The sequence below is a fragment of the Papio anubis genome, chromosome 10, assembly GCF_008728515.1.
Source record: "Papio anubis isolate 15944 chromosome 10, Panubis1.0, whole genome shotgun sequence".
Classification (NCBI taxonomy): Eukaryota; Metazoa; Chordata; class Mammalia; order Primates; family Cercopithecidae; genus Papio; species Papio anubis.
The window spans coordinates 6,577,729-6,591,602 of record NC_044985.1 but is presented as its reverse complement, the minus strand read 5'-3'; the positions used below and the strand labels follow the sequence as shown (position 1 = coordinate 6,591,602).

The 13,874-nt window shown below is 33.9% G+C and overlaps 1 pseudogene; it reads left to right on the top strand.

Annotated features, from left to right (window-relative positions):
* The window catches only part of LOC100999151, a 35,144-nt pseudogene extending 21,648 nt beyond the window's left edge, over window positions 1-13,496 (top strand).
* Window positions 13,497-13,874: the final 378 nt, after the last annotated feature.

Here is a 13,874-nt window from a genome sequence, read left to right as displayed (position 1 = left end):
AACTAGTAGTTAAGATCATTATTATGGTACTTGTGAAACTTCCCAGCTAAAATATCTGAAAATATGACCAACTATTGCAATACAAGAGCAATGTTTGTGTCAACTGCTCAGAAACAAATGGGCAAGCTGTTTTCTCACATTGTACAAATGAAGCCTGCAATGTATTTTAAACATACGGAGGTATATTTTCTGACATCAGCATCTGAGAAGAGTGCATGTGTGAGTTGGGGAGACCCCCTTGTTTTGAACAGATTAGCAAAAAATTCATCTTAGTTCCCTTCAAGTTTCCAAAGCTTACAATGGGTTTCTAAAATGACTGCCTTGCTCATTACTTCTCTATAGTTAAAAGCACATCTATGCTTGTTAATGTTTGGTTTTTACAGGACATATGTGCTCATGTGCTCAATAGCATGCCCAGATTTGCGTTGAGGATGAGTTTTCTGGGCCTCTTCTAGTAACATATGTAGTTATTATTGACTTTTTGATGGCCAAAAAACAAAACCAAAAATATTTTAGAAGTCAAATAGCTCAGATATAAATCTTTGAGATTAAAAAATCTCAAAACTTCTATATAAGAAGATTCAGGATTAATAATCTAAAATAATTATCATCTCAAAATTACATTACCAAGTTTAATTAATGAACAGAGGCATATCCACCATTGGGCATTATATATAATTTTATGGATAATAAATGGATAGAGTATTTCTCTATGTCACCTCCATGATGGGGACTATCTGAATTCTGCCTTATTCACTGTTGCCAAGACCTGAATCTTAAGAAACAGTCATACATTTGTTCAATGTGTAAACAATGAATAAATGAAAGTTTGGATTGGTTTTAGTGGCACATTCTTTCCCTTCCTTGCATATAGAACTTGGACAGGCAGCTGCTTAACAGTCAGGTGTTACATGTGGTTCATGTTTCTGACAATCTAGTAAACAAGTTTTTATTCTCTTCGTATCAATGCATCCTGTGCCAGTGCAAACCTATTTCCTGGGTCCTTGGGCATAATGTACTACAGTTGACACTCATCAGTTAAGCAAAAATACTGATACTATATATTGGGTAGAATGCTCAAATATTAGTATTATACATATGTTTAATATTATAAACTCAGTATTATAATCTCCATTTCACACATGATCATATTGCGACTCAGAAATATTCAGTGACTTGCTAAGGTCATTTGTAAAGTTATAATATGCAGAAATTGTATTTATCTCATTCAAAGTTTATGCTATTTTCACAAGGTCACTTTGTTTTTTCTAGGAGAAAACAAGTCTTCGATTGCGGTGCCGGAAGCTTTGAAAAGGTAATGTTAAACTGAAGTAACTAAAACATCTAGAGATTGATGGATCTTCCCACTTGATCCTCACTTTGTTAATGAAAGCACAGAATTTGGAAGGTCTAGACAAGATTATTGGAAAAATACAATACGCACGTATCTAATTTTGGAAAGTAAACTTTATAGCTCTTTCATAGTCAGGGATTGGCAATGTGTTTATAGCCTCAACAGCTACAATAATTTTAAGAATTATCAAGTTTTACCCTGCAGAAAAGTCAATTCATTTTCAACAATGTTTCAGTGAAATTAAGTGGCAGATTATTTTTTAAATTAATCAGAATTTTTTGTTAAATGTTTCTGTTTTATAACGTTGAATGCATTTCTAAGGGAGCCACTATGTCTGTCACACACACACACACAGAGAATAAGAAAAATAGAATGGTTCCACTTTGATATTCTTGGGCTCTAGTTCCTTGCTGAGCTTGGAAGTATTAACTTTTCAACATCTTAATGTTCTTACGGTTTCTGCAAAGATCTATATTCTTTATTTGTTAAGTGCCTAAGAACATTTGTTTATATAAAGGGAGTCTTAAAGGATTAGATGTGAAACGTTTGCCTGGCTTAGAGAAACATGGATCTTTTCACGTAAGTAGATATGCCACCAGCAAAAAACGTACTGAAAAATAAAATGTTCACTGTGTCCAGTATTTTTTTTAGTAACTCTAAATTTATTTATAGAATTTGACTTTCTAATCATTGTCAGTGTACCTGTTTTATGGCAAGCAAGGGCACCCAGAGGGAGAATTCATTTTAATCAAATTTAACATTTCAGGAATAACCATATAAACAAAACAGCCAGCCCATTACATTGTAGACATTGGGTAGACAGATGATTACACTGCTAAGCTGTTTTACCTTGAAACTAACTCTCAGTGGTTGAAATGTTGATTTATTTCCTAGAAACTGCAATTTTTTCACTGTAGATAATTCTCAAGAATCTAGAAACTTTGGAATAAAATCTGAATACTTTAAAAAATTATTTTTACGTTATCGATTGACCTATACCATTTGTCCAACAATGGACTTCACAATAAAATTTCAAGTAAGACCTAAACATATCAATGCAAATGAAAATAAAATGGTAATAAAATAAAGAGGGTAAAGACAATAAATACACATATTCACATACATACACGTGGGTTTTTGAGATCAAAAAAGAAACCCAGTGTGTCATACTGTAAAGTATAGATTGATTTGATCAGGAACCTGAAAATGAAATCCCCCACATTCTTTTCTCCTTCAACCTCATTTTGACATAATTGGCACCAGACACCTATGTCATGGATATACTTACAATTCCTTAATTTAATTTTTTTTGCCTCTTTGTACATATAGGTCCTGCTTCTGTATCTTTCAGTTTGTCCTGAAACTTCACATCACCTATTTATAAATAACCAAAATTCCTCTATGATTTTCTGTTTCATGTAGGGTAATAAATATAGGCATGTGTGAACAAGGTATGAGACATATGAAATTAAGAGCAGAAAAAAAAGGACAATCTTTTCACTAAATGGTGTTGGAACCATTAGTTATAATATAAAACAAATAAAAATTGATTCCTACCTCATATCATTCCCCAAATCAATTTTAGGTAGAAAAAGCAAAACAATAAAATTATTTTAAACAAGAACACAAAAAGCATGAATCATAAGGAAAAAGCAGACAGCCTTCAATGAATGAATGGAGGAAGATAGTCAATTTTGAATGGATTGACTATCCTGAAGGGCAAAATATGATTACACTTAAATGTTAATTAATTTAGTTATGTGTTTCTAGTACCAAATATAAAGCTGAGGCTGTGACTTTTGTGTTATATGTTGTTGCTGTGGTTACATCTCCAATAAGCTTTCCTGAAAGGGCAAAGGGAAGAAACTTACTGAATGCCTGAGAGGGCAATTATATAAGACAGTTGTCTGTTGGAAGTGAGGCCATAAGCAGGGTGCGGCAGCCAAATCACTAAATATGGGAAAAAAGGACCCAAATCTCACTTACTACCTATGTTCTGCTCTGATACATTCTACTCTGCTTTCCCTCCAAGTGGTTAAACCCAACCAGAAGTTAAACAGCACAGGAGTTTTTGTATTCCATAGAAATCAGTTTCTCAAGACAAACAGCAGCATGATCAAAGGTAGATAGTGGATCTAGAACAATACGGGAGTGTAAAGTTCTGAGAATAGCCAAGACATTCATGAAGAAGATTGAGTAGGAAGAATTTGTTCTATTGAATATAAAGATTTCTCATAAGGCTACCCTAATTAAGACAAAATGGCATTGGCACAAGTTAGACAACTAGGCCAATGAAACAGAATAAAGAGACTAGAAACAGACCTATGCCTAAGTAGGCACATAACGATGTAGATGCCTTTGCAGAACGGTAAAAATAGCAATCAAAGGAGAGAGAGAGAGAAAAGAAAGGAAAAGTAAAAAGATACTGAGGCAACCAGGTATTGTATGGGGGAAATATAAGACTTAGACTGACCTCACACATTCCCCAAATTTAATTTGAGGTGGATTGTAGAACTACCTATAAAAGGCAAAACAATAACAGTTTCTAAAATAGGATACTAAAAGTATGGATCATAACTTATGAGAATCTAGATATTACTTTTACATAAAATTTAAGAAATCCTGTCTATTCAAAAAGACCGTGAAGTTCAATGCATACGTCAGAAAGACTAAAAAGACAAATTTTATATACAAAAGGTATAAAATATCTCTATACATCAAGAAAAAAATGTAATGAAATATGGTCAATATACTTAAAAAGATACTTTACAAAAGTGGATATTGAAGTTTTCAAGTAATATATGAAAAAAAGTACTTAATTGGGAGCAAGGACAATTCATCCATAGGAACAGAAGGGAATATAGATTTTATAGATCCAGGTTCATATTAGTGGCTATATGTATGGAAGAGGTATCATGGTTACCTTCTTATTGCTGTTATTTTCTCACTGAAATAAGGAATAAGGTCAATGACTGATAGTGAAGATACTGAGAGGAAGTTCTGGGGGACTGAAAATAAAGCAAAAATTAATAATCATCTGAAAGGGTGGAAACTATAGTAGATCAGGACAATGGAGTCAGAATGAAGAGATGACTTGATGGTAGTTAGCATGAGCTTAAGATGAAATCATTTAGAATCACTGTGAGTTTTTCTTCAGATCCGTTCACATGATCACGTGGAACACTAAGATTTGAGATATTTAACCAGAATTGAAATTCTGTGAATGGATGAAGACTAGACAGGAGCTAATGTTATAGGAAATAGACTGTAATAGCTGACCGTAAGATTTAAACTATTAAGAAGAGAAGTGGGGGAAATGAGCTGGGGCGGGGGTATGAAGAACAGTGAAACCACCAAGAATCTGCACAGTATTAGTTGGAGAAAGTCCCAGCCACCCAGGAGTTAGAATCTTAATGAACCTCGATATTTAAATAAATGTGGATTACTTGCTGGCAGAGTCTCCTGTCAATTCAAAACCGAGTGTTTTTTTGTTTTGTTTCTGTTTTTTGTTTGTTTGTTTGTTTTTAGAAGGAGCTAGAGTGATTTAGATTCAGTGTAAATATTAAGAAGGGTACCTGGTTTTTCACTAGTCCAGCGGTAGAAGAAGTAAGAGAGAGAGAACAGTGAAGTTTTGCACGGGCTAAAGGAGATGTGGTGTCTTCAAGAGAAGGAGGTATGAAGGAGATCAAGAAGGTTAAGGAATATTTAAAGAAGTGAATGAAGAAATATAAACGCAGTTTCCACTGTCTGGAAAGAATGCTATCACAAAAGGCTAAGTGAGAGTGACTTGGGGAAGTTAACAGTAAGATGACAGATGGTGGTCAGATTCAGAATAGATTTTTAAGGCAAAGCCAAAAGGATTTTCTTGCACATTGAAAGTGGCCTGTGAATAAAAGAGAATAATCACAGATGATTCTGTATACTTGAGCCAGAGATCTGAATTATTACTGTCTTTGACTGAGATAGGGCAGGCTAGGGGAAGGACAGCATATAAAGAGAAATAGAATTTGAAATTTGAGTATATGAATTTTTACGTTCCTATTAAACAAAGAGCTGGTGAGATGAAAAATAGATGGACAAGGTCAGGAAAGCAGTTGATAGGATCAGCATATACCTAGAGTGTATTTTTACCTTTTAATGTGAAAGATACTTACCGAAAAGTACATAAAATATATATGTAAATTTAAATAGATATCCATAAAGCAAACACCAATTTACATCTAGATAAAGAAATAGAACACTGCCAGAACCCTAGAATCTCCTCACCCAATATGCCTTTATCTAATCATAAACCCCTCCCTCAAATCCAACCGAGGAAATTACAATCCTGAAATAAAATGTGGTACTCAATTTTTTATTTGCTTCATGTTTATATCTGTAAATGCATTCCTAACCAATACAGTTAGTTTTGCTTGCTTTTGAAATGTGCATAAATGGAATCACTATGTATACGCAATTTCAACTTGCTCCTTTTGCTCAACATTAGTTTGTGGGCCTTATCCATGCTGTCGTATATAGCTTTAGTTCATTATTTTCCTCTATGTACTCTTTCACAATTTACTTATTCAGTGTGGATAGACATCTGGCAGATGATATATATGACTTTTTGTGTTGATTTTACAAGCAGTGTTTCCAAAAACATTATCATATGAGTATTTTGGTGGCCATATATTTTGTTATCTTGAGGCTTAAAAGTTGCAATTGCTGAGTCACAACATTGCAGGACTTTTCCTTAGTTCAGCTAAAGACAGGGTCCTTGTCACAGGGGCACCAAAAAGTAAGCTAGCAGACTATTTGAAGGGTGATGTAGGGCAGGGTTTTATTGGGTGAAAAAGAAGAAAAGGGGAAACAGAGACTCTTAGCGAAGCAAGAGAGTATGCTTCCTGCCCGTGGGCTTCCGGCCTCAGATTGAATTCCAGGTTCCACCCAGGAAGCGAAGGGGCCAGGTTCCTCCTGGCTGAGAACAGAGTGAACTTCTGTGACCCACCCCAGTGTGCACTCTTCTCAATGCACAGGTCATTTGAAGGCTCTTCCAGGGAGCCCTTCCCACTTGGCTGTCTCAATAAGTCAAGAGATTATCTTCAAGATCACTAAGCAATCAAATTTCATTCTCTACTTTTTTTTTTTTAGTAGCTTGCATTCCCGATAGTGTATGAGAATTTCCTTTGCTACGAAAATTTAATTATTGCAAATTTGGTGTATTTTATTGTGGTTTTATTTTACTTCCTTTGGGGCAGATATTCTTTTAAGCTAATGAAGTTTGAGTTTCCATGCTCAATGGAAATGCTTCATGGTGATGACCATCACTGTTATGTATGGATTAGGTGATTGCTAGCAGTCTATGTGTAAGGAATGACTTCCAGGAATATTTTGTACTGATTTACCCCATACCACATCATGTAGATGCTGAGTTATCACGAGGACACTGAGTCAAAGGTTTTACCATGTGCATGTACTAAACAGTTGACACTTTAAAACATGTGTTTTAAAGTGTATAAAGAATACTTTCAGAAAAATAAGTTAACTGAAGATTAAAAACAGAAATAATCGAATGTTGAATATTAACAAAACAATAAAATAATGAATATGGGTGTTTAAATCAATATGTATATATTTTTCTGGTATCAAAAGCACATTGTAATACCAATTTTTGTTCAGATTATACGAAAAGTGATGATTCATTAAACGATAGCTTTGAGACCGCCTTTAACAAGTACATTCAAGTAAATAAAAGAGTTGAATTCTCAGTAGAAGTAGTAAATAAGTCTTTTGGTTACTTGATTAAATAATTAAAAATATTGAATCATATAAACATTGAGAAAAAATATCTTGCTAATATGACTTGGAATATTGACATTAGAAAATATTTTATAGTATTCTACTCTGAGGGCATCAATGAGCAACTGGTAGAAGAAAATGTTCCTCAGCAAGCACATTTAAGTTGTCCTTAAGTCTTACAGCTGATATATCAAACAAACTTAATAGAGATCTCTCAATTAGGACATAATATTATCAATTACAATTATGAAACTGAAAGAAACAATTTCAAACTATCAACTAAAATTATTATCAATAATGCCACAGAAAACATAGATCATCTTTATAACCTACAGAAAAATATTTCAAAATCCATGTCATATGAGGAGTCTATCAAAAGCAGGTAGTCAAAACATGTACAAAAAATAGTATACAATTTGTGTGTCAGGCAGTTAGTTCATACAGACACACGCACACACACACATTGTATTGGTACAAGACTGGATAATGTATAAAGGAAAGAGGTTTAATTGACTCATAGTTCCACATGGGTGGGTAGGCCTCAGGAAACTGACAAGCATGGCAGAAGGAAAAGGTACTTCTTACATGGCAGCAGGTGAGAGAGTGAGCAAGAGAAGGGAAAACTGCCTTATAAAACCCTCAGATCTCGAGAACTCACTCACTGTCATGAGAATAGCATGGGGGAAACCGCTCCCATGATCCAGTCACCCCAGACCAGGTCTCTCCTTCAACAAATTCAAAATGAGATTTGAGTGGGGACAAAAATCCTAAACATATCATACATGTTTTTTTTTTTTTCTGGATTTGAATATAATTTATGACATTTATCATCTTTTTGAAATTGTGCCTAATTTCTTATGCAGAAGTTTATTTTCTACAGATTCTCTAAAATAAAATTCAGTCTCCTAGAATTCTAACCATGTTCCTTTCTACATAATTCCTCATTTACTATGTTTGGCCTCCTTTTGATACAGCCTTTGGCCATTTTTACCTCTTGCTTTTGAAATGCTGTACGTGTCCCTTCCCCACTTTCTCTATTAAAATATCTGGCTTATTCTTACTGATTTCTTTGTATTCTTTATATAATGAATTCTAGTCTGTCATTATATCAATATATACCCATACATATATATTTATATACTTATGTAGAATATTGTGAATTGACTACTTTTTACTCTGTTTAGGATGTTCTTTGATTAATAGAACTTTTTAGTTTTGATGTGGCTGAATTTATTATAACTTGTGATAACTTACTGCTTTCATTTTTCTTTAAAGAAGTTATTCCCTGTGTAATAGTGATGAAGATATTCTCCTATATTCTCTTTTTATTTTATAGCTTTTCTTTCACCTTACCTGTACAGTCTACCTGGACTTGAGTTTTGTATATTGGTATGAATTCAGATCCTATTTAACAGACAAATAAGCATAGACAAATACCTCATCAATATTAATAGAAAAGCTTCTCTGTCCTTTTCTTAATAACTGCCAGTGCCATATATCTCATTGGCAAAGTTCTCATTAAGTATATGGTTCCATGTAAGCTCCTTTCTTGCGCCATTGTTATTTTTTTAAATATCTGAACCAATGGCAAATCATCTCAAATACTATAGTTTTAACACAATTCTTGTAATCTAGGATAGCACATAGCCTGTTTACATCTTCAGATGTATCTGGATTGTGTCCCTTTGCACTTTGACATAAACCTAACTTGGCAAGTTATTGTAATTACACTGAATCTATAAATAAATTTTAGGAGAGTTAACAATCACCATATTGAGTCCTGTAATCTATGAATTTGTAAATCTTTTTTTGTTTTTGTTTGTTTGTTTGTTTTTTGGAGATGGAGTCTCACTCTGTAGCCCAGGCTGGAGTGCAGTGGCACAATCTCAGCTCACTGCAAGCTCTACCTCCTGGGTTCAAGTGATTCTCCTGCCTCAGCCTCCTGAGTAGCTGCAATCACAGGTGCCCACCACCACGCCCAGCTAATTTTTTTTGTACTTTTAGTAGAGACAGCGTTTCACCGTGTTAGCTAGGATGGTCTCAATCTCCTGACCTTGTGATCCACCTGCCTCGGCCTCCCAAAGTGCTGGGATTACAGGTGTGAGCCACCGCACCCGGCCAGGAAATGGACAAATTTCATACAACCCTCCTTGCTTGAATCAGGAAGAAACAAAAATCCTAAACACACCATAACAAGCAAGAAGATTGAATCAGTAATTTTTAAAAAAAATACTGCCAACACAAAAAGCCCAGGGCCAGGTGGATTTACTACCAAATTCTACCAGAAATTGAAAGAATAATTGGTATCAACCCTACTGAAACTATTCTAAAGGATTGAGAAGGAGATAATTCTCCCTAACTCATTCTATGGAGTCAGTATCATCCTGATACCAAAACCAAGAAAGGGTGTAACAAAAAAGAAAACTTTGGGCAATACCCCTGATGAATGTTAAGTTTTAATCATAGATTTAGCCTTTTCTTGAATCATTCTTTCTGTATGTTTAGTATATCTTCTATTTGGGATTGCATTCCTTCTTCTGAAAGTGCTTTCTTGAAATTTTCTTTTAATAAAGTTATTCTGTTATCAAATTCTTCAGTTTTGTTGGCTAGAAATTGTCTTTAACTTGTTTCTCAAAAGACTCTTTTCCCTGGGTATAAAATTCCACACTGGAAGTACTCGTAAGATAATAAAAATATTTTTCTATTATTTTCCAGCTTCTATTAATATTGCTATTCTATCATTACATGAAAGTGAATGTGTCTTTTTGTCTCCGGCTCCTATTAAGATTTTCTTTGTCATTATTGTTCTGCTGTCTCCCCTGTTAGATGCACCTCATTTTCATCATGTATTTTCAGTATTGCTTCCGACCCAGTCTCTGTCTCCTCCAATCATTTAATCACTTTCTCCACTTTTTTTCTCCCATCTTTCTATTATCTTTTCTGAATTCTTGGAGATTGTTTTGATTTATCGTCACAGATTCTTTCTTAAGTGTTCTTTATCTACTAGTAAACCCATACATTATGTTTTTAAATATTGGCTATTGCATTTTTTAGAGCACATATTTGATTCTTTTTTTCAAATCTATTTGGTAACATAGTTTCCTGGTCCTTGGAGAAATATTCAAGCTAATTTCTTAAACTAAATTTATATCCTGTGGATTTTTTTGTAATTTTTGTTGTTGCTTATTTGTTTTATGTCCTTTAGTTTTAGACATATGATCAGGTTTTAGCTATAGCACCTCAGGACGGCCGTGCAATTCTGAGCCACAGTATTTATTCTTCCTGTTTGTTGTGATGTGGTGGATGGAACTTTTAGGTCTGTTTATCTTTACCCCGTACATTACAGTTCCTTTGTGCCTTCAGCCAAATGTGAGAAGGGTGTTCTACTGACTAAAAGTGTTTGATTTGTGATTCCTGCTAGCTTTGTGGCCATCAAAAACAAAATTTCCATATGTTCAGGGAAATTATTTTGAGTATGTAAAAAGGATATTTAACGATTACAGAAAAGTTCTCTCTAAAGAAATTGTAAAATGTTGTTTGAAATTTCTGACTACGTAATGAAAATATTTACTGGTTATATAAAAGTTCCCCTTTAAACATTTCTGTTAAATTTAAAATTACCTGTGATTTTTTCTTATGGGGAGCTGGCTGTTGTGGTACACCTTTATCATAATGCTAATATGTAATTTTCTAATTAAGGTTCTATATATTCTACAAGTTTGTTTTTTTGTTTTCTGTTTACTTAAATTACTTGGATTGCTAAAGCTTTCCAAATAGTTTGGAGTTTATCCATTAGTACTCCACCGATTAAATATACACTAATAATCCAAATAATATATTATTATGCCCATATAAGAAAGAATAAGAAAGATCTGAAAGTTTCAATTTGAAATTACCTTTTGATATTAAGATGCAAATATAATAAATTCTGTCATAGTATTACTTTTAAAGCAATTTCTAGTTGTAAGTCATGTCAGGTTATTTGTACAAAACCTTTTAGTGAAAAACAATAAAAATTCTGAATAAAAATAGAGTTTAAAATATTTTACTTAAAATATTAAACCATTAAAGATAATCTAAATAATCTGCCCAGAGTCCATGAAAAGCTAGAATGTAGACAGAGAGTATAATGAGTAGACACGTTGACTTGCTTATATGATATTTATTGATATGATATATAAGAAATCAAGGAGACCCAGGCAACTCTTTTGAATGGAATTGGGCTGATTCATCTCTGGTTTGTGGAGTAAGAGCCAGGTTAAGTCTGAGCCACTGCAGCTGCTGCCTCTGTCTTTGCTTTACCGCAGCAGCAAGACAAAGGTCTGCACTGTGGCCTTGCGCCCCTGTTGGCCTTCCAGAGTCACATCACACAGGAAAATTACACCTGCCAGAAATAGCAAGAACTTTTGGTAAGAAGAAATTTGTCAAACAAGAAATTGAAGCTGAATGCCTTAAGAATTGTAGTTACTGACCAGAAATATAGACAGACTTCTTAGACTCGGAGAAGATATGCCTGGACTGGGTCATGGCCACCTACAGATGCTCCTGTAGTGGAAACAGCAGAACAAGTCTGTGTTTCTTCCCTGGCACTGTTAAAAATGTTAAAGCAAGGTGATGCTGGTGTTCCAATGGAAGTTATGGGTCTGAAGCTTGGAAAATTTGTTGATTATTATACCATCAGAGTGACTGACATGTTTGCTATGCCACAGATGTCAGTGTGGAGGCATTTGATCTAATGTTCCAAGCTAAAATGGTGCATGTATTGAATCAGACAGGAGAGCTTGAGATGGTTACTGGTTGGCATCACAGTCACCTGGCTTGATTGCTGGGGTTTCTGGGGTGGATATCAGTACTCAGCAGAGTTTTGAAGCCTTATCAGGGGGATCTTTAACAGGTGGTTGTGGATTCCATTCAGAGTGTAAAAGGGAAGGTTGTTAGTGATGCCTTCAGGTTGATCAATGCTAATATGATGGTACATGAACCAAAACTAACAACTTCAAATATGAGTCACTTAAGCCATCTATTCAGGCATTAATTAATGGATGAAACAGACATTATTACTCTATTACTATTAACTATCTGAAAAATAAACTGGAATAGAAGATGTTGCTAAATTTGCATAAGGAGTTGAATGGAAGATTTGACACTTCAGGATTACATGAACATTGTAAATACGATGATTTAGTATTAAAATAGATGCTAGAATTAGCCAAGAATTACAAAAAGGCTGTAGATGAAGAAGATGAGATGACATCTAAACAGCTGGCAATAAAGAGTGTTGGCTAGCAGAACGCTAATGTCATTTGGAGGAACAAGTGGATTTAGGCATGACTTCAAATATTGTTTAGCAGCTATGTTGAATACTGTTGTGTTTAAGTGAAACAACAAAAAATTTATTAGTGATGCTTTCAGTATACATTTCTGTTCCTAATGCTCAAAATTACGGGACCTCTAAAGACGTATTTGGTTAAATGTAAGACATTTGGCATCATTTGTAGCACCGTAATCTTCAGTCTCGGCTATGCAATTATTTTTGTTTCTTTAGTCAGGGTCTTTGCAGATTCTAAAGTTATATAATAATTCATAAAAGTGGACGTATTTTGTTAATATCCCATTTAATATTTGCAAAAAGCAGTACTACAAGTCTATTTTGATTGTTGCTTACTAAATAAAATATATTTACAATTTGAAAAATAAAAGTCAGTTGGTAGTAGATGTGTGGATATATTTCTGGGCTCTCTATTTTGTTCTGTTGATCTGTGAGTCTGTTTCTCTGTCGATACCATGATGCTTGGTTACCATAGCTTTGTAGTATATTTAGAAATCAGGTAGTGCAATGGTCCTAGCTTTGTTTTTGTATGTTTGTCTTTCAAAAAAGAAACACAAGATTATTTTGATTATTCAGGGTCTTTTTTAGTTCCATACGCATTTTAAGATTTTAAAAATATATTTCTGTGAGGAATGTCATTAGTAGTTGATAGACATTGTATTGAACATATAAATCACTTTGGCTGGTATGGGCATTTTAATAATAATAATACTTCTAATTCATAAACAAGGAATTTTTTACTATGTGTTTCCTCTTCAGTTTCTTTCATCAATGTTCTATAGTTTTCATGTAGAGGTCTTTCACTTCCTTCAATAAATTAATTTCTAGGTGTCTTTTTTCTTTTTTAACTATTGGATTTTTTTTTCATTTTTTTATAGATTGATCACTGTTAGTTTATAAAAATTCTACTGATTTTGCATATTGATTTGTATCCTGCAGTTTTACTGAATAAGTTTATTAGCTAAGAAATTTTTGTGGTCTTTAGGTGTTTCTAAATACAAGGTTATATCACATGCAAAAAAAAAAAAAAAACAAAAAAAACAGAGAGAATAATTTGACTTTTTCCTTTCCAGTTTGAATGCCCTTTATTTCTTCCTCTGGCCTAATTTTTCTGTCTATGACTTCTGGTATTGTGTTGAATAGAGCTGTTGAAAGTGGGTATCCTTGTGTTGTTTCAGACCTTAGAGGAAAGGTTTACAACTTTTTACCATTTCATATAACGTTGCTTGAGGGTTTCTCATATATGATCTTTATTGTGTTGAGGTACATAGTTTCTATGCCTGATTTGTTGAGAGTTTTTTTTATGAAGGAATGTTGAACTTTGAAAAGTGCTTTCTCTGCTTCTATTGACATGACGATAAGTTTTTATCCTTCATTCTGTTAATGTGATATATCACATTGATTAATTTGCAT